This window comes from Ursus americanus, chromosome 22, assembly GCF_024610735.1.
Source record: "Ursus americanus isolate L20-20 chromosome 22, mUrsAme1.1.p, whole genome shotgun sequence".
NCBI classification, from domain to species: domain Eukaryota; kingdom Metazoa; phylum Chordata; class Mammalia; order Carnivora; family Ursidae; genus Ursus; species Ursus americanus.
In genome coordinates, this window is record NC_142148.1 from 34,413,091 (window position 1) to 34,441,029 (window position 27,939).

At 38.7% G+C, this 27,939-nt stretch overlaps 1 long non-coding RNA gene across 1 annotated transcript; it reads left to right on the forward strand.

The window, feature by feature from the left end:
* The first annotated feature begins 3,125 nt into the window (after positions 1 to 3,125).
* On the forward strand, positions 3,126 to 27,367 carry LOC123799761 (uncharacterized). Its single transcript, XR_006781690.2, has 2 exons — positions 3,126 to 3,570; positions 21,870 to 27,367. It is a non-coding gene; the product is annotated as an uncharacterized LOC123799761 (long non-coding RNA).
* Positions 27,368 to 27,939: the final 572 nt, after the last annotated feature.

Here is a 27,939-nt window from a genome sequence, read left to right on the forward strand (position 1 = left end):
TCCCAATTATAATTACCAGTCATTCCTTTCCTATATGTGGAAAGGTATGTTATTTTGTTTGTTTTGGGTTGTTGTTTTTTTTTTTAAGAGTTTATCTATTTATTTGAGAGAGAGAGCAGAGTGAGAGACAGACCATGAGCAGAGGGAGGGGCAGAGGGAGAAGGAGAAGCAGACTCCCCGCTGAGCAGGGAGCCTGACACTGGGCTCCATCCCAGGGCCCTGGAATCATGACCTGAGGTGAAGCCAGACGCTTAACCCACTGAGGCACTCAGGTGCCCTGAAAGGTATTTTGTTTTTGAACTTTATTTAAATTATTGTCCTCACTTTGTTCTTTTGATTTTTGCCTCCAGTTCGCCCATAATCTTTATTTACTGCACATTATATTTTCTCTGTATTTTATCAGATGTTTACTTAAAGAATAATAGATGGACTTGGTAATAAAAATTTGGACCATACAAAAGGGCACAAAATGAAAACATGAAATCTTTCCCTCACGCCACACCTGTCCTACTCCCTAGAGAGATCTAATTCAACATTTTTTGGTTTTGGTGCCCCTGGTGATTAGCTCTAAAATTCTAGACCCGTGCTATCCAATAGGAATATAATATGAGCCACAATTAGTTACTTTAGTAACTATATTTGAAAGGACAAAAAAATTTTTAATGTTATATTTTATTTAATCCCATTTAACCAAAATGTTGTCCTTTCACATGTAGTCAATATAAAAACTATGAATGAGCTATTTTAAATTCTGGTTTTTTTAAATGTTAAGTGTATTTCATACTTAGAGCACATATCAATTCAGACTAGCAACATTACAAATGTTCAATAGTCCCATGTGCTTGGTGGCCACCATATTGGACATCACAGGTCTAGATAATATACTTATAAATCTAGTTTGTTATTTAGCAATTTTAATTAATTTTTTTAAAAGATCTTATTTATTTATTTGACACAGAGAGAGAGCACAAGCAGGGGGAGCAGCAGGCAGAGGGAGAGGGAGAAGCAGGTTCCCCACTGAGTAAGGAACCTGATGAGGCGCTGGATCCCAGGACCCTGGGATCATGACCTGAGCCAACGGCAGACACTTAACTGAGCCATCCAGGCGCCCCAGTTATTTAGCAATTTTAAACAGTATTTGCTGATTTCTTGCCATGAAAATGAAAAATCTAATACCTTCTACTACCCATTATATCTTACAAATATTGTTAAATTTGTATTTTTGGTTCTCCCATTGGTCCCTTTTATTATTTGTAAAACTATACCAAATCTTTCTTTCTTTTTTTTTTTTTTTAAAGATTTTATTTATTCGACAGAGATAGAGCCAGCGAGAGAGGGAACACAAGCAGGGGGACTGGGAGAGGAAGAAGCAGGCTCATAGCAGAGGAGCCTGATGTGGGGCTTGATCCCAGAACGCCGGGATCACGCCCTGAGCCGAAGGCAGACGCCTAACTGCTGTGCCACCCAGGCGCCCCAAATCTTTATTTCTTACACCAATTGTAAACCAGTATCCCTTGAATTCCAACTGTGCGGGATGTGGAAATCCATATTCCCTCACTGCTCTTCATCTCCCTCACCACACCCCCATCACTTCTAAATTGCCAAGGGTTCTAACTTACGCATTATTGTTCTATGACCATAATAAATTTTCTTGTTGTGTTTTAGGTTTCCAAAAATGTAAAACTGGTAGATAGCATTCAGAATGTTAAGAGTTTAGAAATATTTGTAAAGTCAAGCAGTGTGATTAAACCCTTTGGATATATAATCTCACACTCGTAATCTATGCTACATGGAGCAGAACATTCTGAATATTAAGGACCAATAGAGTCTCATTTCTCATATTCCATGCTTTACTCAAAAGTACACTTCATGCAGCGCCTGGGTGGCTCGGTTGGTTGAGCATCCGACTCTTGACCTCAGCTCAGGTCATGGTCTCAGGGTTGTGAGATTGAGCCCCACATCAGGCTCCGTGCTCAGCCGGGAGTGCACTTGAGACTCCCTCTCCCTCTGCCTCTCCCCCATCTCGTGCACACATGTAGTCTCTCGCTCGCTCTCTCTCTTCCTCTTTTTAAAATAAATAAATAAATAAATAAATAAATAAATAAATAAAACCTTAAAAAAAAAAAGCACACATTTTGGGGCACCTGTGTGGCTCGGTCAGTTAAGCATCTGACTTCTGTTCAGGTCATGATCTCAGGGTCCTGAGATCAAGCCTGCATCAGGTTCCCTGCTCATCTGGGAGTCTACTTCACGCTCTCCCTCTGCCCCTCCCTCTACTCATGCACTCTCTGTCTCTCTCTCGAATAAATAAATAAAATCTTTTTTTAAAAAAAGCACATTTCAGTTTAGTTTGCTTCATTTGAGGACACAGCTTCATCACTCAACTCTATGTATCTTCTTGGATTCTCTTATTACCTTTCATTTACCTTGTTAACTAAGAAATATCCTGGTCATTTTGTTGTTAGATCATCAAAATTTTTAATCATGCCATTTAATACAGGAAGGTGACTGTCTTCTTAAAAACTGTCCCTGTAGCCTATCAACTTCCTTTTCTAATTTGAATTTATTACCTTGTATATCTGTGGCTGAGCTGTGAGTCTGAGATTTAATTCCATTGCTCTATTGGTTCAATTCAGTTTTTTATATGCCAAGTATTCCTCTTTTTAAAAAGAGGTATTTTATTGAATTATATCCTCTAATAAATTTTTTTTTCAAACACATGCAGGAGAGGTCAACTTTCTGAGACTTTGCATGTTTGAAAAATGGCTTTATTTTCCTTTCACACTTTACTGGCATATTTTAATTTCCCACGAAAAATCACATTTCTACTGTAGCCTTCCACGTTGTAAATGCACATTAGTGGGTTCCTACCCCTTGGCAATTACAGTCCAAGTGACTCAGTTACATAGTTAAGGGGATAACATAAATCCCTGGACTTCTCTCCACTAGAGAAGCAAGTGTGAAGCAATATCCCACACTTTACCACACTTTACCTTTAGCCACTGTTCCACACCAGTTGGGAAATCAAAGTTTCATTATACAGCCCTCCTGGTAGATACTTGAAGGAATTACAACACACTTTAGCGTGTTTAGAAATGTCCTTTTCCCTGCCCACATCTTATAAAGACATAATTGCATAGTGGAAGCCTTTGGGAAGTTTTAAATACCTTCTGTGAACGAGGAGAAATGCAGACATGTTGGCCAAGCTGATCATTTTCATGGTGGATCTCACACTTGCTTTGGCCACTTTTGGTCTACTCTATGCTGTTTCCTTACTAGCAAACACAAGTATATTCATCTTCGTCCTCTTCTATCTTTTCAAAGGGATGGACAAACACTGCGACTTCAGCAAGGGCAGAGTCCGCGTGCTGGATTCCAGCCGCGCTGCTGGGAAGGCATTTGCAGGAGACATGGGGAGAGTCAGGTCCAGGATGCTTCCCGTCCATTTTCCAGCTTCAAGAGAAGAGGCTCAAGGAGTGTGTTTTTGTCTGCTGGACAGTGAGGAGCCCTCTGTGGTGGAGGAGGTGTGCAGGAGGACCTGCCAGAATGCTGCACCCACCCAACTGAGAGGTATTTTTTTTAAAGACATCTTGTCCCCCAAATTAGATCAGTTTCTGGTCCCATTAATTCTGGGTTCACCACCACTGAGTGATACCTTTTGTTAAATAAAAGAAACTGTGTACAATATTTTATCTTATTCCTTGAGGAATTCGGACCCACAAGCATCTTTTCTTCTGTGTGAGATTATTATTTTTGGTGTATGAGGTTATTTTTAAGGGGAGCAGGTGTCAGGTTCATTTTAATTATCCCTTTTGTGAATGAGACCATACAAGTAACATGTATGTTTGAGGAGAGAGGAAGAAAAGCAGTGTTTCGTATCCCTGCCCTCCATTTTTCAAAAATGGAGTCAGCAGCCTCTATAGGGACTACAAACTGTATTTGTTTTCAGCTGAAAGTCTCACTAACCCAGCAAATCAGGGAATCCCACCTGTGTTATTTTCTCTTCTAAGCATTGGTTAGGCACAGGTCAAAAGTAGTTGAAACTTCTGTTTTAGTCTTCTCTAGTAGTTTGACTAAAAGACTTGGTAGAAAAGGAAGTTTGAGAAAATCGATGTTCATTCTATCTACGGGCTCTTTCCTTGACTCCAGGTGGCTGTTCTGAAGCGGACTATGTATTTTCAAAATGGTTCTTGGAGCAAAAACAGTATTTGAAACGTGTGAGATGACAGAAAGGAGACTTACTATTTTTTTTGGTTGGTGCCCTGGAACACTAGAGATTTTAAGGGGAAAAAAATCATGGCGGTGTAATGATAAAGCTCCAAACTCTGAAACTGGACTCATTTAGAATTACTGTGTTGCTTATTCTATCTTATCGCTTTCGTCCAGTGGAGACAGATGGATCAGTTTTGTCTTGGTTTTTGTCAGGTAAATGGCCACCAGAGGTGGTCTGTGTTTGGGTGTTTATGGTATAAATCCATATAGTCTATGGCATATAGATATATTTTCTCAGGACAATATCTGGCTTGTTTGTGGAAGACTGGGGTAAACTGATTCAATTTTAGCTTCTTAAAACCAAACCCTGTCATTATATTTCATCTGCATTGCTTTGTGGGCTTTTGATACCTAAACTTTTAAAAGTATTTCTCCCCCAACACACTGAAAAATCATTTTAGTCTATAAGTAAGATAACTTAAATGAACTGCTACCAAAAAAGTAGCAAAATTTGACTTAATAAGGAAAAAAGAATAAGCTTGGCCCAATGAACAACAAATACTTAAACTTTTAGTTGATCTTAAGCATCCTCACCACATACACACACACACACACACACACACACACACACACACACACACACCAGAAGGAAAATAATTACATGAGGTGATGGGTTAAGTAGCTTGATTGCGATTACTCCATAATGTATATGTATATCAAAACATCAGGTTATACACCTTAAATATGTACTAAATATGTAATATTATAGGTAATTATTACATTACTATAAATTTATGCTACATGTAAAACATCAAGTTGTACTCATCAAATATATATAATTCCTAATCAATAAAGTGAAAAGAAAAGGAATGGGGGAAAAATTAAAAATAAATAAATGCACTAAGAAAGAAAGAAATACTTAAACTTTTAGAAAACAATGAATTGACTTTAGTATAATAATGTTACCCATGTTTCAGTCATGGTGCTTGCTCAGCAGTATAATAACTGTTCCACACAAGAAATTGATACAAGAATTTGATACATTTTATTGAATGAGTACAGACTGTCATAAGGGATTTAAGAATAATTCTCCATTACATAGTTTCCAATTTTATGTACAGAGGTAGCACGGGTAACCTATCTGGTGGGATGTGGGGTATACAGTCAGACCACACTTTAAACAGTTGCCTCTAACTGTTGCCCACCTATGTTCAATTTACAATCACAGAATTATTTTGTGAAATGGCTTTTCAATTCTCAGAAAACTCAGCTATCATGAAATATCATGAAAGCAGTACACAGAGTGTGTATGTATTTGTCTTTAAGTCTCAATTCAGTCAGAAGCTTATCTAGAAGGCACAGAAGGATGAGACCACAGCTTAGGCCAATTTTGATTCAAAGGTGGCAGGAGAACAGGTCCTTATTATGAGGATTGCCTGAAGTCAGGAATCTTAGGGAAGAACTAAGGGACAGAGATGAGGGAGAGGAGCATGGAGAAGAGGAGAATGACATTCGAGCCTTGGGTGTGATTAAACTGAAGGGCACTGGGACACCTGGGTGGCTCAGTCAATTAAGCGTCTGCCTTCAGCTCAGGTCATGATCCCAGGGTCCTGGGATAGAGTCACATCAGGCTCCTTGCTCAGTGGAGAGCCTGCTGCTCCCTCTGCCTGCTGCTCCCCCCGCTTGTGCTCTCTCTCTCTCTGACAAATAAATAATCTTTAAAAAAATAAACTGAAGGGCACCAAGTCAAACATAGTACAATTTTGCCTTGTAGACCTTTTGGATACCTAAGAAACTTCTACACTCAACTGTGCTAGCATTCAGGAGTAATGAGCCACAGTTGTACCCCAACAAAGATTTCTTGTACGGTCTCTGCCATTTGTCCGAGTTCTCTTATCTTCTATGTTTCCTATTGTAAAGGATTAAGTCAGTGGTCATGATTTGGTAAGAAAAGAAACTGAAGTTGCTTTACCTTTTGAATATCTTGAGGCTTGCCTCAGTCTCCACTGCACACCTGCCTTACAGGTACCTTCGGAGACCTGTTGGCCCTGCAGGGTGCTGGGTGCACACGCCTTGCCAGGCTGATGCAGCTCCCTTGAGGTCTTTTTTGCATCCAATGCTGTGACTATCCATTAGCTTCTATGTGGGTTCCAGAAACTTAGCTTTAGTTTAGCTAAATTCTAAATGCTGTTAAGTAAGGCTTCATTTCTGAGATGTATTATTTTCCAGCAATTCAACTAGGACTCCTTTTAGCTTTATTTTATAGCATGTAGCAGCTCAGTCGTAAAATTCAAAAGGACCTTGAAATACACTTCTCATCTAATTAAGAAATATATTCTGTGATATCCCTGAAAGATGGTTCTTCAGCTTCTGCTTATACGCTTGTCATGAGATACACAAGACAACCCATTGTTAAGAAGTTCTTCATAACATCCAGTAGAAGTCTGAGCCCCCGCAAGCGCCATCTCTTTGTCCTATTTTTGCTCTATTAAGCAGTCTAGAAAATAGTTGACTAAGTACAATGACTTCCCTGGAACCACAAATCCTAAGAAGAAAAAGGAGCTTCCCTCTTGATTTTCTACTTGCTACTCATACCATTGAACAATGTTGCCCTTTGCAGTGCAAATAGGCCCCATTTAAAATCATAACTTGTAAAATAAATCCAGCGTTTATTGTGTACTTTAATAGAGGATTCTTAATTTGTCTTTTCTGACTTCTTGTACATATTTGTTAATCAAGAATTTTGAAATTCATTTCTTCGAAGCTTCCGAAGTCTGGGAGAGTTGCCAATTTGCACCAAAGAGCAGCATTTTATTAGTGCGTTCATAACTATTAAAATGTAATTCTAATGCGCTGACCCAATTTCACAACACATCAAAAATTTAATTCAACCCCAGATGACTCTCCAGATGTCCAATAATTTTCCAGTGGATGTTGTTATTTAGAAGGTCAGATGAATTTGAACATTTTAGAAGATTGGCAAACTTGTCGATATATTTTTTTTGTGTGAGTTCAGAAACAGCTACACTTCAAGTAGGCTGATCTTTACAGAATGAAGCCCCTTTATCAAAGATAGCTGAAAGTGCAGAAAATCAGGACAGGGTCCAGCCGTCCTGTTTCTGGTGGCACTAGACCAGCTAAAGCCTATCTAAGGCTCGTGAGGGGAAGTTCCCACGGCCAGGTTCCCTGTGGCTTTGTCACTAGGCTGGGCAGTTAGAATGTTAGAAGTCAAAGATTTTTCTGGCTTTGTGGATGGCTGAGGGAGAGCAAGCTTTCAGAAGCTGCAAGACAAGGAGGGAACCAAGGTTTTGGAATGCATACCTGGAATGCATTATCTCTTTTTGTTTCTGCTTTTGGTGACATTTCTAACAGTAGAATCTGGGGGCCCAATTAGAATCTTGACCACACTCCATTGGTGGTTTATGTCAAGTCACTGCCTCCCTAGGCCTCTGCTGCCAGACCTGAAAAGAAGGGAATGTGAACCCAATGACTTGGAAGGCTCCTTCAGGTCTATAATACTGTAAATTTTATAGAATAGCATGAGTTAGAAATATGAAATGTGGTCAACCAAGATGGCAACCTGTATAGAGGTCTCTTAGCATCTCTCAAAATGTCTTGCTACTACCTGGGGGATGCATGAGATGTGGGAGCCCCCAAGGGACAAGGTGACAGTTTTCTGGAGCATTTGTAGAACTGAGGGAAAATCTCTTGGAATAAGTTTTCCTAGAGACCTCAGATTTATCCCAGCATTCCTATTGCACCACCTGCTCATAATTAAGGGGTGACGTCACATGTATCCCACGGGCATCAATTATCCCATTAGTTCAGACAGGCTGTCCAAACTCCTACACCTTTGCATTCGTGTTATATCTGCAAGCAAGACATCTCTTGTATTCTATACTGACCACATACATTACTTCTCCTTCAGGATCTCAATTAGTTCATCCACAAAATAAATACATGGTATAAATAATGTTAATTGCCACTCCTGGGCTAATATTTTATTATTTGAAGGCTTTAATGAGTAGATGCTTATTGCTACTCAGGGTACTAGACAGTTTGGCAAAACAAAGACATGTAATATGTAAACTTTGACTTCAAATGGGTTCCCATTATGTTCCAATTTGAAAGAATCTGTGAACTTGACATGAATAAGAAAACTCATGCAAAGTTATCAACTACTTAAATAAGATTGAGTAATTTTTTAAAAGTCAAAGTTTCAGTAAAAGCTGAGGGTTTCCCAATTTTGATTTATTCATTTTTAATAGCCTGTGTTTTGAATGGGCAAATTAATCCAGGTTATCCAATTGATTTGCATTGTAAATCGTCTTTGTGCTTTTGAAGACAGGCTTTGCTAAAAGTAAATGGATTGTTTAGCAATGATTTCTTGACTATGGTCCCAAAAGCACAGACAAAAAGGTAAAAATAGATAAACCGGACTGCATCAAAATTTTAAAAACTTCTGTGCATCAAAGAACACAAACAACAGATTGGAAAAGCAACCCACGAGATGGGAGAAGATATGTGCAAATTATGTATCCAACAAAAGGTTAATATCCAAAATATATAAAGAATTTTTACAACTCAACACCACCAACAACAAAACAACCTAATTATAAAGCGAACAAAGGACTTAAAACAGACTTTTCTTCAAAGAAGATATATATATGGTCAATAAGCACATGAAAAGATACTCAATCTCACTAATTATTAGGGAAATGCAAATCAAAACTTCAGTGAAATACCACCTCACACTCATGAGAATGACTACTGTTAAAAACCAGAAAAGAACAAAGTGTTAGTAGAGGTGTGGAGAAATCGGAACTCTTGTCCTCCATTGATGGGAACGTCAAATGGTCCAGTCACTATAGAAAACAGCATGGTAGTTCCTCAAAAAAGTAAAAAAAGAATTACCATATGATCCAACTATTCAACCTGTGGGTCTTATATCCCCCAAAATTGAAAGCAGGGTCTTGGAGAGATAGTCATACAACCATGGCCATAGCAGCATTAATCACAATAACCAAAGGGTAGAATTGTCCATTGACAGATGAATAAACAAAATAGAGTATGTATATACAATGGAATATTATTCAGCCTTATAAAAAAGGAAATTCTTACAGGTGCTACAGCATGGAGGGACCTTAAGGATATTATGTGAAATAAGCCTGTTACGATAGGACAAATATAGTATGATTCCACTCACATGAGGTACCTAGAATTGTCAAATTCAAAGAGACAGAAAGTAGAATAGTGACTGCCAGAGACTGGAGGGAGAGGGAAATGAAGAGTATAGAGTTCCAGCTTCGCAAGATTGAAAGAGATCTGGAGATGGATGGTGGTTATGGTTGCGTGGCAATGGGAATGTCCTTAATGACACTAAACTACACACTTAAAAATGGTTAGAATGGTAAATTTTATGTTATGTGTATTTTACAACAATTGAAAACAATAATAAAGAAGAAAAGTAAGTGAATTATAATATTGTCAAAATTATATTAAGTTTCTGAATCAATATATAGAATAGTGTACAAATTAAAGTAGGTCTTTTGTTTTTGTTTTTGTTTTTGTTTTTTTTTAAGCCTGGCTCTAAAAACTAGGCTTTAGGAAATGATGTTCTTTATGCAGCATTTTGTGTAGGTAAACTAGGCACAAAAATTGCATAAAACATACATGCTTTGTCTCAACCTTGGCTGCATAGAAAAATCATTCAGAGAGTTTTTAAAAAATAATCATTGTTCGGTCTGGGGTAAAGCCCCAAGATGGGTAGTTTTGTTTGGTTTTGTTTTTTAAATATCCCCAAGTGGTTGTGTTGTATGGCCAGAATTAACTGGCCAGGAAACAACTAATTTAAGCTCTCCCCCACTGAATTATCTTTATTAGCCAGTGATCATTTGGTTTGTTCTTGGCACTAATAAACATGGGGTCTCCCTCATTGATGAACTCCTCATGATGAAGAATTCAATACTCGCAACCCCCACCATGGAAATCCTACAAATAAGTACTGTAGGTTCGTAGGTAAATTGAAAACAATTCATAACAGGTTTCAACAGCATTTATTAGATTTGCTTTCAGTCTTGAACAAGACAAGTCAATAATTCACTCGATGCTCAGATGTAGTTAAATCTTAGGAAGGCCATTCAAATACTTTGGAGAAAGTACAACCATTAACTCAATTAACTTAATAATTAACTGAAGTCCTCATTTGAAGGCTCCTATCAATAAAGACCAAGTGGGGACCACAGAAAACAAACAAATACAGAATATTTACTATGTGATTGTTCTTGTTCAAGACACTCAAACTAGGTGACAACCATATTTCCAAAGGTCCTGGGTTCATGATTTCCTTTGGGTATTAAGCCATCACGCTGCAAATGTCCAACCCTGAGTTCTTCGCATAGTTGTAGCCATTTCTCATATTGCTTCATGCATGCTAGAAGTCTTGGCATCAGGGGATCCTGGGTGGCTCAGTCAGTTAAGCGACCAACTCTTGATTTCAGCTCAGGTCATGATCTCAGTGTTGTGGGATCGAGCCCCATGTTGGGCTCTGTGCTAGGTGTGGAATCTGCTTAGGATTCTCTCCCACCCTCTCCCCTTGTCAACCCCCCATCCCTCTAAAAAAAAAAAAGTTAAAAAATTAAATCGAAAATAAAAACAAAAGTCTTGGCATCAAATTGAATCATGGCTTTCCCCCCCCTTCTGGGGGAGGAGCTATAGGAATAAACCCCATTTGAAGTCTTTGTCCTACACATTGCTGCAGAGTAATCTTGGTAAAACATAATGTGGTACTTGTTTTTATGCTTGAAGACTTGCTGTAGCTTCTACTCACCTGAAGGAGAGTAAGGTGAATATCGTAATCTGGTAGTCTTAGCCTTCTAACCACATATCACCAATTATGCCACTGTGGGTTGGCAGAGATTCAGCTGATGAAGGTTGTACATGGCTGGGCTGGGCTCCCAGCTGCAGGTTGGGTCCATGTCTGGTTCACAGGTCCCTCAACCTCGTTGGACTGATAGCTACTTGAAGCATGATCTTCTCAAGAAGGACAGAGGGACACTTGTGGACACTAAGGTGTAGGTGGGTATTGGTACACTGTCACATTGAATCATATTCCTTTGGCTGAAGAAAGTCATTTAACATCAGTAGGACAAAGAACTACACTCCTTCTTCCATGGAGGTCATGAAAGGGAATGAGTATTCGCTGAATAGTAATTGAATATACCCACAAGATATGAAAAGAATAAAATTTCTATAATTAATAGCATTATCAATATTATTCATTGTTCCTTCTTTGCTATGAAATAAAATGCAGATTTAACATTGCCAGTGTGAAGTTAAATATAGGAGTTGAAATCCACATGCTTTACTTTTTGAGATTTTCCATGATTCCAGTTAAAAAGAAATTGGGGCTATTTGCTGGAAAAAAAGTGCATAGAAGCAGTGTCTGCCCTTTCCGTGGCAATTTTCAAGGCTGGAAATTATTCCATCTTGTGTCGTCTGAACTCCTTCCTCAGCCCCCATCATCACTGCTGGTGGCTCAGCTCCCTGACAAGTGTACATAGATAGGGCCAAATGTCAGTGCTGTCTTGGAAGAACAGGGCTTTGGGGCAGCAACATCCTGGGTCTATCATAGACTGGCTCTGAACTTGGGCAAGTCATGTAAACTCTCAAGTCCATCGTTTATTTAGTAAAATTTGCCCAAACTGACAAATAGTTTGCTGTGTTGATTAAATGAGATAAAATATGGAAATGTAGTTCAAAATATTAACCAGAAAATACATATCCTTATTTATAGTTTGTCTAGATTACGATTTCTGTGGGTTTTGTTCTCTTCCACTGTGTTTATCTACTCGATTCGTCTTTACTTAGTAGTAAGGTGTCATTAAGAACAGAGCAAAATTTTTCTCTTATGGATAGAAGCTAAATAGCATTCCTGTATTGACTATTCTTAGAGACCACTGACAGAAATAAATTATAATAAAAATGACCAATTGTGAATTATTTAAATTTGGTTTTAATAATATGGGATACCATACTTGCTTCAAAATTTCCACTTCGGAATATCACCTAATAGATATTGACCACAAATGAGATAACTTATTGAAGCAAGTGATTTTTCTCTTTTTTATTAAAAATGGTAATTATTCCAGAGCACCTAGGTGGCTCAGTCGGTTAAGCATCTGACTTTGGCTCAGGTTATGATCCTGGGTTTCTGGGATTAGCCCCAAATTGGGCTCCTTGCTCAGCGGGGACCCTGCTTCTCCCTCTCCCTCTCCCTCTGCCCCTCCCTACTTTTTATACTCTCTCTCTCTCGAATAAATAAATAAAATCTTTAAAAAAATTTTTAAAAATAAGGCATCTAGTATACTGAAAAAAAGAGAAATGAATAAAAGCATCCTCAAATAATCTTTTCAAAAAATAAACAAAACCTTATTTTAAATATAGCATATTTGTAAGGTATCTCTTATTCCTCTCGGATATCAAAGAAAGCTGCATTCATTATCATGACAGACAAACAGATCCCCTTGGGGTGGCATAATTCATTTTTTTCAAACACCAAATGCTTCTCTTTCTCTCATTACATATTTGGAATCCAAATATAGTCATATGTATTCACGTGCTAGATAAAATGAGGAATAAACCGGCATATTTAAAACTGTGGCTCTCTTCAATCAAACCTAATTGGAAAATCTAATTAATAATCCTAATAGAGAACAATTATTCCCTCTGGAAAGATAATCATCTTGCTGCATTAAAACTATTTTAATTGACTAAAATTTGGAGTAGACTTAGTAAAGCCAAGTACCATTACCATTACTGTAATGCAGATTTGAACATGTGGACCAAAGTTTATAATGTGAGTACATTTCAGTTTGCTTTAAAAATATTCAAGTATTTAATTTCTAATGCATTTATCTTAACATTAAAAAAAAAAAATCTGTAACATTTCAGGGGCTACTGATTCCTGCTCTGGACCTTTGAAGAGCTTGTGGTTTAATAGGAGAAGGCAGGACTACAAATACAGTCACAAGATAAAATTAGTGCTATGCTTACAGATGTGAGCAAAACAATATGAATTCACAGCAGTGGTAGTTTATTTTGCCTGCAGTTCCCAGGAAAACCTTCCTTAAAATTGAGGTATTTAGTTTAAACTTAAAACTGTTTTTTAGCTTGAACTGGTTTGGAGCTTACCAAATAAAGAAGAGAGGAAATGAACAAGTAAATGTCCCGCTGATGAGAAACAGCCAGAACAAAGGCAGGGAGAAATTAACACTCACTGTGGGAAACTGGAAATAAGATACAAATTGTGCATTACTATTCAGTGTCAAGTGACTGACAGGTCATATGGTATCTAGTTTGCTTGTTTAAAATGCACTTTCAAATGGAAAATGGAAGAAACAAAACATTGTAGTTCAGCTAACTGGCTTCTTTTACGAATGAGGAACCCGCCCTTACTAATTGCCGTTGTCCTGGAGGAAACAAAGAGGTTTGCATCAGCGGCAGTCCTGTGGGTGTAATATGTATGTCCCAAAACAGGAGCCCCAAATCCCATTATGCTAACACTCAATTTGTTAGATAAATCTAGTTCAGAGATCTGCTACAAAATATCCGTAAATACTGAAAAACAAGCAAATACACATAGTGCATTTTACGCCAAGGGGGTACCAAAAGATGAGGTTTATCAAAGATGAGCCTGATGCAGGCTCACTTGGACTCTCTGAGGTGGTCGCTGCCCAGCAATGGGCCCGCTTTCATGCAGGGACTCTGTTATGGGCTCTCTCCCTCCCTGCCTTGGCTTGGCTGCTGAGCCCTAGCTAGCCACCTCCTCCTTCAGCCCCTTCCTTGCTTCCAGATGAACCTTGCCCAGAATCTGTTCTCAGGGTCCTTTTCCTCCAATCTCCACCACCCCACCCCTGTCCCCCACTACCCCACCTGACTTCTTGATCTCCAACCCATGCACCCAACCACGGAACCCAAAAACAATAGTATATAGGCATGACTTGAAAGGGGATGAAATGAAAAGCGCAATTCTCTCCTTCCCCTACAGATTTCTTTCTCCAAAGGGTAAATGATTAATTTTTTATGCTTCCTTCCAGGAAAACTAATGGGTAAATACATTATATTCTCTGACTGAGGTCAATCTTGTGAATTCTACTTTTCAAGACTATCCTCATTATCACCCCAAATTTTCAAGTTTAATGCAGTTTGCAAAATACTTCCTTTGGGTAGTTTTAAGTACCTCTGTGTTTTTGATTCTTTATTTTTAAAAGTTAATATTGTGTTGTCTCCTTGTTAATTCGGTTTGTTGATACATTACCCGTTGTGTTACTATTTTGCCTTTAGTTACTTGCTTTTCAATTTCTTTATCCACCTTTTTTTCTGTTTTCTAGTTCATTAAGTTTCTTTTTATATTTGTTATTTTCTTTCTTAAGTTTGTGTCATTATTCTTTCTACCTCTGGACCTTTCATAGCTCATTCTTTTGCTTTTACTCTTTCTTGTTAGTTACATAGATATGTAAGGCTATGTATTTTTCTCTGCTTTTAAGTTTCAATGTTTATTGTTTTAATTTTAATAACCTTGCAAATACTCAGCAATTGCAATTTTGGTCACTTATTGGATCCCAGACATATAATGGGAGAAAAATTTTAAGATTCTAGGTAGTTGCAGTTTTTCTCTTTGATTTTGGTTATTATTTTTTTAGCTTTGCTTTGTGTATGTACAACTGTACACTTAGAATGTAGTCTGTGCTATTTCTACTTTTTGTTCTAATTCATGGAAATTATTTTGTAAATAAGACTGATTGAAATAAAATATATTCTTTGTTACTAGGATATAGCATTTAATACATTTTGATAACTTTAGCCTTAATTATTGTGTTCAGAACTTCCAATTCTTACGTATCTATGGTCTGTTTTGTTTCTAGCATTTCTTACCATTCATGGTTCATTTTTTTTGTTATGTTATTTATTGGTTAACATTTTTTGCAACTTATTACTTAGTAATTTTTGCTGTGGGCTGGATGTTTTGTCTTTCTGTGTTTCATCTGTTTCAAGCTCTCTTCCTTAAATTTGAACTTATCTAATGTTAATACCACACCGTCAACTTTTTTGTTGTTGTTGTTAAGATTTTATTTATTTATTTGACAGAGATAGAGACAGCCGGTGAGAGAGGGAACACAAGCAGGGGAGTGGGAGAGGAAGAAGCAGGCTCACAGCAGAAGAGCCTGATGTGGGGCTTGATCCCACAACGCCGGGATCACACCCTGAGCCGAAGGCAGACGCTTAACCGCTGTGCCACCCAGGCGCCCCCACACCGTCAACTTTTTGTTAATGTTTTCTTGATCTGGATTTGTTCATCCCTTAAAAGTTTGCCCTTTCTGTATTCCCTTATATTATCTATATTTTATACAACATGTATTGTTGCCCAACCTGTCATAATTTTTTATTCGTTTTAATGTATATGTTGACATTTTGAGGGAAAAGTTATATTCAGACTTAATTCTGTCTTCTTGACATCTTTTCTGCTTTCACTACTGTGAGTTCAACTGAAGCAGCCTTTAAATCTGCAAACTAATATGCATTTTACTAAACTTTTGTTTTTGGGGGAGGATATTTGGACTCTTTACCTTTTGAAATTATTTAGCTACTTCTTTGCCAATGACATTACGAGGCTTCTTGTAGCCTAAGATATAGGACAAAATGATATCACACAGGAGTTTCTGTGAAAACCGGCTTAAACCAAAGAATTCTCCTCAAAACTACAAAACCAACATGAGTTTGAGCAAAGCTAGCATGAAAATAGTTTCTGCAGGAAAAAAAACAACACAAAAACAAAAATAAAAACAAAAGCAAAAAACTTTTAGGTCTTCTAAGAAACTGCATTCTCAACAAGAGTGAGAACAGCCCAAAAACAATGCTTAAAGAAGAATAAGTAGGTATTTACTGCTCAAAGGTTTATGAGCCAGTAGAGTGAGTCTTCTGGTCTCACAGGACTCCCTTACACACCTATGGTCAGATGGGGGTGAGACAGGTGGGCTCTCTCACATATTTGGGGGTTGCTGGCTGTAGGCTGATCTAGTATGGCCTCAGGTAGGACAAATGGGCTCTCTGTACATGCGAGCTCATCCTCTAGCAGCCTGGCAGGGGCTTTTACCCAAGGTGCTGGCAGTACTCCCGAGAGAGAGCGTGGAAGCAGGAGGTCCCTGACACCCAGACTAGGAACTGGCTCGCTCTCACTTCTGACATGTTCTGTTAGCCAAGCCAAGTCCAAAGGCCAGCCCAGATTCAAGAGGTGGGAAAACAGATCTAGCCACCTTCTGATGGTGATTGTAAAGTCACAGTGGCAAAGAGGATGAAGGATGAATTGAAACACAGTAGCCAGAGATATGTTACTCCTTGGAATTAAAATCCTTTTGCATTCATCTCCTCTACTTCATGCACCTCAGGATTTCTTAGAAGCTTGAGCATTCTTCATTAAAAGGAAGACTAAAGGGGCACCTGGGTGGCTCAGTCAGTTAACCATCTGCCTTCGGCTTGGGTCATGATCCCAGGGGCCTGGGATTGAGCCCCGCATCGGGCTCCCTGTTCAGCGGGGAGCCTGCTTCTCCTCTCCCTCTGCTACTCCTCCTGCTTGTGCTCTCTTGCTCCCTCTTTCTGTCAAATAAATAAATAAAATCTTAAAAAAATAAAAATAAAAGGAAGACTGAAATATAATAACAATAAATAAAAGGAAGACGATTTCATCATGTTTTTAAAATGGAAAGAAGCCTATTGTGCAGCAATTCTTTGGAGGCTCTTAAAATGTATTATTTTATGTCCTGATGTCAGCATTTCCATTATGAAGTTGTGAGATTTTCTTAACTCTGGGAGTATCAGAAATGTTCGCATAGCAACTTATGAACTTTGCAAGTGTCTGTACTTTTCAGACTAAAGGAATTGGAGAAAATTAATATTTTTTCATATATTGGTATTTATAAAACACTAGTATTACTTAAGCAAGACGGATTTTACATATCTACTGATAGGTTTTATTATAATTATGCCCATTTTCAGGAGTTTTTTTTTCCTGAATGATTAATTTACATATCTGAGATTGGTAAGAATATAAACTATTCCCTGATTCCACAAAAGTTATGTTCATATTATTTTTCTCACTCATACTACAATCAGTCCAGTGAAATAAGCCTGGCTGTGAGGGACATAACTCTTTGGAATAAAGAGTCTTTCCAGATATATGTGTCTAAATTGGGCAGCCTGTTTCAGATACATGAATCTTTTTCTAAAAGAAATCTGATTTGCTCCTTTTGAACTTGTCAAGAACCAACAATGACTTGAAATCATAGTGTTTCATAGACATGTTATTTGGTAAAACTGCAAGAGATCAAAACTGGAGATGAAAAGAAGGTATCTAGAAAGTACGCATCAGTCATTTTCTGGCTCAATAAACCATTCACATTAAAAGAACAACAACAACAACAAAAAACCAAAAAAACCCCACAAAACCCACAAAACAAAACCATTCACATGTAAAGTGAAACGGGGAATTCTGACAATTCTTAAGTACTTTAAGAGTGCTATTTGATTCAGCTTGAGTTATATATTGGGATAATAATTATTTTGTAAAAAGATTTTTATTTATTTGAGAGAGAGAGAGCAAGAGCGGGGGAAGGGGCAGAGGGAGAAGAAGACTTTCCACCAAGCAGAAAAAAAAAAAAAAGGTGAAATGTCCTAGAGCTCTTTCGATCTCCGAGAGACCCTACTTTTCACTCAAAATTATTTGAATCACAATTCTGGCTCAACATTCTCATTGCCTCTTTCCCCCCAGTTCCCAATAGCTTCTTAAAAATCAAAGCTCTTAGAAAAGCAAGCCAACACCTAGAACTCTCAAATGTGTTCCTCAAAGGAGTGCCACAGAGCACTTTAAGATAGTATTTGTTTACTTAAAATTTATGCCTCTTGAGTCATGGAAAACACACTATTATATCCCTTCTCAGTATTTTTTTTCCCTTTCAAATGCTGTTAAGATGAGAATATGGGATAGAATTCTATGCACTTCTTTGTTCCCAGTTTGGAAGGTGCCATATATAAACATTCCCTTCCAAATTCACCCCTTATGCCTTTGCACAAGCCTAATTACAAGGAGAACATTTTTTTATTTGTGTTATTTTATTCTCAAAGGGAGATTGAAACTCTGGAGGAGTTAGAACCACAAAGATGTGGAGAATGTTTTTTAATTAAATGAATTTCACTGGTTCTCTTTACACGTTTTGAAATTTGAAAATATTTGGGGGCACCTGGGTGGCTCAGTTGGTTAAGTATCTAACTTCAGCTCAGGTCATGATCTCAGGGTCCTGGGATCAAGCCCCATGTCAGGCTCCCACTCAGTGGGGCTCTGTCCTTTTGCTCCTTCCCCCATTCATGTTCACTCTCTCTCTCAAATAAATAAATTAATTAAATTAAATCTTTCAAATTTGAAAATATTTGGGGGAAAAAAGGCCTACCATATTCTCACATTAAAAACCAAATTCTACGAAGGGAAAAAGCCAAAACATTGTTCTCAAATCCCCTTCCTTTGAGATAGCCATTGTCAAGAGCTTGGTATTTGTTCTTCTCAATTTTCTCTTATGTTTACTCTGAAATATATTATGTACTTACAAAATAGTATCAGGCTACACATATCAGATTAAACTTGGTTGTTCCATTTAAAAATGTATATATATTCCCAAGTCATTACGTGTGTATCTACTTATGATTGCTGAATATCAGCAACCTTTTTAATATTGGCAAATGTTTTGCCAGATTGGTAAGTGGAGAACAATGTCATTTTAGTTTGCATTTTGAAAAATCAACATCATTCATCATCAGGGAAATACAAATCAAAACCACAATGAGATACCACCTCACACTTGTCATAATGGCTAAAACTAACAACACAAGAAACAACAGGTGTTGGCGAGGATGAGGAGAAAAGGAAACCTTGCCCTGTTGGTGGGAATGCAAGCTAGTACAGCCACTCTGGAGAACAGTGTGGAGGTTCCTCAAAGAGTTAAAAATAGAATTACCCTATGACTCAGCAATTGCATTACTAGGTATTTACCCAAAGGATACAAAAATACGAATTTGAAGGGGTATGTGCACTCGATGTTTATAGCAGCATTATCAACAATAGCCAAACTATGGGAAGAGCCCAGATGTGCTTGAATGGATAAAGAAGATGTGCCATATATATATATATATATATATATATATATATATATATATATATATATTATTACTCAGCCATCAAAAAGAATGACATCTTGCTATTTGCAACAATGTGGATAGAGCTAGAGTGTATTATGCTAAGAAAAAATGAGTCAGAGAAAGACAATTACCATATGATTTTACTCATATGTGGAATTTAAGAAACAAAACAAATGAATATATGGGGGGGGAAGAGGCAGAGAGAGAGAGAGATAAAGAGGCAAAGAAACCATAAGAAACTTTTAATTACTGAGAACAAACTGAGGATTGATGGAGGGATGTGGGTGGGGGTTGGGCTAGATGGGTGATGGGTATTAAGGAGGGCACTTGTTGTGATGAGCACTGGCTATTGTATGTAAGTGATGAATCACTGAATTCTACTCCTGAAACTAATACTGCGCTGCATGTTAACTAACTAGAATTTAAATACAAACGTGAAGAAACAAAATAAAATAAAATAGTAAAAACTGACTATCAGAAAAAAAAGTTATCTGTGAGTTTAATATTGCTTATATTCCAACATATCTTAACCTAGTAATGGAAAACATATTAATTCAGAATTCAGATATTTCTCAGAAACCCTATGGTTGAGAATTGCTAAGAAGTATTTCTTGAGCAACTCTTGGATTTTTTTCTGTTTTGAATTTCTTTGGATTGCACACAGATTCTGAAATTTATAAGCCTATCTTCTCCAGCTAGCTGTGCATAATTTTTTTTTTTTTTTTGGCTAGGAGGAAGACATTCAAAAGAAAAATATTTTTAAGTTATACATTTATTTTGATTTTTTTAAAAAAATCAAACTGTAGATGAACTGCAAAATAAAAAGTCCTCCATCCTCCCGCATTCCACGTCCCAGAGGCAGCCACTGTGAACAGCTTGGTGTTCATTCTTATGAGCATTTTCTATGCAGAGACCTATATCTATAGCTCATCTAATCTGTGTCTGTAATCTCCATATGTATCTGAATCTAATTATATATATATATATATCCTAGACATCAGCTTCTCCCTTCCTCTTTAATAGCTATGTAATATTTCACTGTATTAACATGCTACAATTTATTAAATCACTTCTTAGTGTTGATAGACATTTAGGTAATTCCAGCTTTCATGTTTATATAAATGGTTCATTGCACATTCTTGTACATATTTCTTTGTAATCATATTGGAATATATCTGTAGAGTAAATCTGCAAGGTGGAACTTTCTGGTCAGAATGTAGGCCCACTGAAAAGTTGGTAGATGTGTCCTCCAAAAAGTTCATGTCAATTTATATCCTTACCAGTTGTATATCAGGCTGCTTTCCCTTCCCAAATCCTGGAGTAATGTCATTCATTATTCAATCTGATGGGTAGGAAACAATTCTATCTTTAAAAAAACAGTTAAAAAAATTCTAAATATGGTTGAACATCATTAAATATACTATTGGACATTTATCATTTGAAAAATGTTCCTTTACTCTCCAAGAGATATAACAAATATGTGACCATTTAAGTGGTTCTAAGTTTCTAAAACCTAAAACTTTCCCCTGCGAATCAGTACACAAATGATTAGAGGTATAGAAAATGGACCATAGTAATTAAAGATCCTTTAAGCCTATAAGCTGGCTTGTTTTAGAAGGAGCAAAAATACGGGTGTCTAGGAGGCTCAGTCCGTTAACCATCTGACTCTTGGTTTTAGCTCAGGGCATCATCTTGGGGGAATTGAGCCCCGAATCAGGTTCCGTGCTCAGCAGGGAGTCTGCTTCTCTCTCTCTCTCTCTCTCTCTGTGTCTCTCTCCCTCACCCTCTGCCCCTTCCCCACTCACACTTTCTCACTCTAAATATTTTTTTTAAAAGGAGCAAAAATATTTTTACTAGAAATTAATATTTCAAAATATATTGATCCATTCTAAAATCCAAGTACCATGGTCATCAGGTGTCTTGGGTGCCCCACGTGTCAGATACAGTTGCAATTAAGACCGGTTAGCTCTTAAAACTTGCTCTAGAAAACAGATCAGGGCTTTTCAGATTTTAAAATGCTCATTAATCACTGGACATCGTGTTCAAATGCAGATTTTGAGTCAGTGGTTGTGGGGTGGGGCCCAGGATTCTGCATTTCTAAAAGCCTGTAGGTGATGCAGGTCTAGAGACCACACTCCGAGGCCGGAAGGCTTTAGACTTTAGTAGTTTAGCTCCTCATTTTGTAGACACAAAAAACTATAGTTAATACACCCCGATACCCGCTTTTTTAGCTTAAAGAAATGCACAGAATTTGCTTGTTTTAAGCCAACAAACATCCTATTTGTGTGACATATATAATATGTGAACAGACTTATGAATAATACAACATCTGTAGCTTTTAGAAAATAAAACATAGTTAATTAGGGATCACATGAATTATGTAATCATTATTTTTAATGTTTTGTTCTTTCTAGGTCATTCAAACTGCCATCTACACATGAGTAACGAAGAAATTCTCATAAACAAGCAGAAACACCCAAGAGGCATGAAGAGTTTTAATACATCAAAAATGCAGGTCTTATGACAGTACGGGTGCAGAAAAGATAGATTTTGGACTCTAAAAACTGAACCTTGGAGAGGATAAACGTGCTAGGCAACAATATAGTACTGAAACTTGTCGAAATGCCTTTGGAGCTTGAAATATCTAGAGCCGCCAAAATGTTCAAGAGTGAAATTGAAAAATGTTTCTTCAAAATGCCTAAGCCAACCAAAGGCGGGCATATTTGCCATCATGGCCAAACCGACCATTGCTTTCACTGGTCTCAGCCTGGGCCAAGTGGGGAATCCTTCACTACACGACTGAAGACCAGTGTCAAGCCCATGCTTCCTTCTGCTTTGCCCAGATAGGATTTCTCTCTCCACCAGGACACCCTGTCAATACTGTACTTGTCACACATCACATTCTCTGTTTTACGTGCTTTGGTTATTTGTTGTTTTTCCTATTTCATCCTTAGATTATCCTTAAACTTCAGCAACTGCCTCTTAGCTGCTCTGTATTGTCAACAGTGCCAATGCAAGTGCTGTGAATGTTAATAAACACGTTTCTGAATCAATAAATCCCCACAAAATCTACAGCTACAGGGATAAATGCTGTCTATTGCAAGGGAAGGTGGAAATGAATGAAGGAGGACCATCAGCTGACTATTGAGCTTATCAGAATCCTCAAAACTTCAATAGGAAGGAGCAGAAGTTAGAGTCCTAAATATTTGTTCATGTCTAAGTAAAGGTTAATTCCTTAAGAGTAGTTAGCAGAATTCTAGCTTTTAGAATTCTAGCTCCTACCATTGTTAATTGGAAGTGAAGACGAGACTATGACAGTGTCCGTAAAACAGCTGGGCTGGGAAGGTGTCTGAGGAGTCACTGGGAAAAGGGAAAACAGGGGAAGCTTGGCATCCTGGAATGTGGACTTAACCAGCACTGGATTCTCCAGGAAGCTGAGCTGGACACAAGGGTGTGTATCCAGGAAGTTTACTTTGGGAAGTTCCATCCTGAGGAACTGGATTGGGAGACTGGAAAGAGTCATACAAGGAAAGTATGTTACCAGGCTCAACAATACCATGGGGCTCCATGGTACAACAATACAATTGGGGCTCCATCCTCCAGGGGGCGCTCTGAGAAGGTGCGGAGAGCGCACCTCAGAGTTGTTCACCAGAAGGACAAGGAGAAACTATCCATCAGCTTTCTTTCCCCATTGGTCAGGTTACATGGGCAGGGGAGTATGTTCATGACCTTGCACTTCCAGGATTGCACCTGCTTCAGAATAGCTAAATGGTTTCCAGAAGGTATCTTGAGACATGGCAAAGGAGAAGCTCCAGAGCAGAAAGCAAGAGATGGGTGTGGCCACTGATGTAGGGTGTGTGTGGGGGGGTGACCCCCTCACCAAGCTGGTTGCTGTAAAAAGGTGGACAAAGAGGATGTGATCCAGGGCACAAGACGGGGCCGCCACCAGCTCTTCGGAGCGCGAGTCTAATGCGAATCTGTCTGCCCTGGCAGTAGTAAGCACAGGATCGTACCCATGCCTTCCGAACAAAAGTCAGAGAAAGGGGCACAAAGACGAAGGAGTAGCCAGAGAGAGAAACTAGTTGGGAAGAGGAAGAAGCCAGAGCATCGGGGACATTGCCCTTGCCTAGAACCAAGCTCCACCTTTTCTGTACTTCAAACACAGACCAACACCTGCGTGGGAGTTTCTCTTTCTCCCTATTCACGTGTTGGATATTTGGTTGCTGCTGATTTCAGCTTGCCCACTCTGACACAGCCATGCCACCTGGCAGCGTTTCTTACCTGCTCATTAATTTACTGTATTGCTTTCAGTGCTCTGAGTTTTAGGGAGCACTTCCAGCTTTTTCTGCTCCTAACCTGTCTTAGTTTGGGTTGCTCCAAAAGCTGACCCCGAGGAAAGAATGTGGATACAAGTAGTCTTCGCTTGGGTACGCGTGACCCCAGGAAGTGCTGTGAGTGGGGGGAAGGGGAGGGAGGAAGGCAGCCAGTAAGGGTGTGAGCAGGTTATTAGCATCCAGTTTTTCTGGGGGTTTGCCTCACCGAGGGACAGGGAAGCTGGGGTGTCTATGCACAGGCTCCAGTTCCTCATGAGCCCTCTGTAGTTCCCAGCTGCCCCGCACACAGGCAGAGCAAAGCGCCCTAGTGCTCAGGAAGCCTCCAGGCAGAGAAAGCAAGCAGAGAAGTGTGGGTGGTTGGGGGGCGGGAATGGGTTTATACTCCAGCTGCGAGGAATCCAGAAGACGGCAGGAGAGCTCTAGACTGGGGCATCGGTGGCTTCTACTACACGCTCTGAGATGATGTTGCAAAGGGTAAAATATCCAAACACGGAGAAAAACAGCAGCAACAACCTCCTGGTGGCATCTCAATGGAAAGAAGAGTTCATTAGTACAGGGTCAGAAGGAATTAAAAGTAGCTTTGAAACTGAGATTATTAAACTTTGCAGACAAAAACTTCACAATGGCATTGAATCTCCTTAGAAAAATCCCCTTTACTATTACTGAAGAACAAATTGGGAAAGAAACCAACATCTTTATTGCTTTGGCCTAGAAACAAAGGACCTCACGGACCCCTGTTAAATACCAACCGCTTGGCTCTCTTCCTATGTGAACACGTGGAAACCTGGGTGTGGGGGAGTGGGGGTTGATTCTCTTGTACTGGTCATTGCCCTGGACCACCACCAACGTGGAGTCACTCAAAGATCAGAGGGGGCTTCAACTTTTTTCCTCCACCCGATGGTTTATGTTGGAAAAGCTCGATGACAATGCATGCAACTTGCGGAGGACTCCGTGGATTTCACAGTGGAAGACCACACGGAGCACAAAAGAGAGGCTACAAAGGACATACTTTCAATGGCTTCATAGATTAAAAATTCACCCTGATTCTTCATTTTCTTTACACACCTCTGCCACAGCCTTAGAGCGAGCTGAGACAGCACCTCCGTCTGAACGGGCTTGGCCGCATAGCAGACATGACACAGACCTGAATGTTGGGCTTGTCTTCTTGGCCTCTGTGATCCTCCATGAGAAGAACATGTCCTCAGGAACTGCCCCTCCTCTTCAGCCTGGGAGCCAACCGGCCCCCAGTCGCAGCTGGGAGCTTCTGTCGTGAAACACAACGGAGGAAGTAAAGCTGCCCAGCCAAACCTATTCTAGATGAGACAAGAGCAGTCAACTGAGGACTCAAGCATGTAGACGGCTGCTTACGGTCGTAAACCTCTGAATTTTGGGATGAATTTATTATGCAGCATTATTGCGGCATTATAAAAGTTCTCAATAAATACCAAAGGGTTCATTAGACTACTCCCATTTCTTTTTATTTAGTGTTTATTATGCCAAAGTATTTATTATCCACGGAGGAGACAGACTGAGGGAGAAGAAAGGAGAATGAAGATAACTTTTTTTTTTTAAGATTTTATTTATTTATTTGACAGAGAGAGGGACAGCCAGTGAGAGAGGGAACACAAGCAGGGGGAGTGGGAGAGGAAGAAGCAGGCTCATAGCAGAGGAGCCTGATGTGGGGCTCAATCCCAGAACGCCGGGATCACGCCCTGAGCCAAAGGCAGACACCTAACGACTGAGCCACCCAGGCGCCCCTGAAGATAACTTTTTTACTTTTACTCCATCTATTTCTATAATTAGTCAGTTTTTTATAACTATGCACTACTTGGTGTAATTTGTGAAAGAAAAATAAATCTGACAAAACCTGTTTCCACAAATGAAAAAGAAAATATTATTATATTATATCACATTTGGCCAACATTTAATTACCAAATTATCATTTATATAATGATTGAAAATCTTGCTACTCAAAGTGAGATCCTTGAACCTGCAGCAGTGGCATTACCTGGGAGCTAGTTAGAAATCCAGAATCGTGGGGCCCCTGGGTGGCTCAGTTGGTTGAGCCTCTGGCTTCGGCTCAGGTCGTGATCCCTGGGATCAAGCCCCACAGCAGGCTCCCTGCTCAGCAGAGAGCCTGCTTCTCCCTCTTCCTCTGCTGCTCCCCCTGTCTGTGCTCTGTCAAATAAATAAAAGCTTTAAAAAATAATAAATTCAGAATCTTAGGCCTCACCTCCACCAGCAAAATCTGTAGCAAGATCCCCACGTGATTCTTGTGTACAGGCAAATTTGAGAACCAGTGCTCTAAAATATTCACCATTTTCATTTTTGCTTTAATCACTGAAAAAGAAATGGTTTAACAAGGAAAATGTTTTATTTAAATTTGCTCCTAATATGTGAGAAGTATTTAAAAGTATCTTCAAATAGCAAAGGCAATTGGTGAAGATAATCCTTTTACGATGATAAAAAAAAAAAAAGGTTGAATTGTTAAACACAAAACTCGAATTTTTTCAGTAACTAGGGAAAGCAGGACAACACAAAGAAAACAAAAACTGGGTTACATATTTCAAGAAGAGCAGGGTGAATTGTGTAAATTGTGCTTTTTCTTCCTACATCAAAAATCACTACTTCCCCTTTCTGAGTGGAGGGAATCCGAAGCAGACTCCCTGCTGACCCTGACTTGAGGCTAGATCTCACGACCCAGACAGAGATCATGACCGGAGTGGAAAGCGAGAGTTAGTTGCCTGACTGAGCCACCCAGGGGCCCCTGTTATGCTATTACTTTTAAGGTCAAAAAATGTAATTTTTCCATCAGTTCTGCCTCTTGGTTTATGGTGCTCTCTGCAGTGTCCAGGTGATTTGTCTAATTTCTCTTGGATTTATTACCTTAACTCCTCTCATTTCCACTAGATAATGAAGCTGAGCTTTTTTTCATGGGTTTCTTGGCCATTTGTAGATCTTCTTTGGAGAAGAAAATTCAAATCCTTTAGCCATTTTTAAATTGGCTCACTTGTCTTTTATTGTTGAATTGGAGGAGTTCTTTATATATTGTGGGTTCTATAACGTTATCAGACATACTATTTGCAAATATTTTCTCCCATGGCATAGGTTGCTGTTTCAATTTCTTGATAGTGTTCTTCGATGCACAAATTTTTATTTTATTAAAACAAATTTATTTTTTCTTTGGGTGCTTGTACTTTGGGTATACTTAGGTATCACAGTAAAAACCATTGCCTAATCCAAGGTCATGGAGATTCATCCCTATATTTTTGCTGAAAGTTTTATAGTTCGACTTCTGGTGACCCGTATAAGCGACTATGTCCATCCAGCACTCTATGTAACCTCTCCCATGGTTTACTTTTCTTCATAAGACCTATCATTTCCTGATTTATCCTGTGTGTTTTGTTGCATGTGTCTCTTCCCCCTACTAGTTTATGAACTCTGTGAGAATAGAGAAGTTATTTCTCTTGTTCACTGCTATAACCTCCATGCCTAGAACAATGCCTGACACATGACAAGTACTTAATAATGATTTGTAAAATGAGTGAATCAATGAATAAATTTCCTTTTGCACAGAACATTATGTTTACATTTTTCATCTATTCAAAACTCCCTGGGAAAGATGAATGATGAATGAATCGCTGTGATGCCAATGAAAGTTAAATGATAATGCTGTGAAGACCAAGATCTCGATCTTCTTATTGTCTGCCATCACCCTTACCCGCTGTAATGGCTTTGCGTCATGGCTGGATCTCTTCTGGATGTGAACAAGGATGTAGCCAATAGGAACTGGAACACAAATTCATTTTGCTCCATTATAGTACTCTGTGGGATTCTTCTTTCTGTATCACCAGAATAAAGGTAATTTCAAAAAGGATTGAAGAGAAAAAGAAATGTTAACCATTTAACACAATAGGAGTTTATCATTTATCCTTTTTTGCTAAATGGTCTTCCTAAAATGTCTGAAAGACTCTCTAAATCATTAACATATTGAGAATAGCAATCAGCAGTAATAGTTTCCTTTCCGAAGTATTTTATAAAGTCTTCCTTCACTGTTTTGAACACGAGTTATTTTAAACTTCTGAGAACTTAGCACAGAAAAGCAAACAAAATTCTCAATGCAACCATCATTTCACTGCTTGGTTGTATG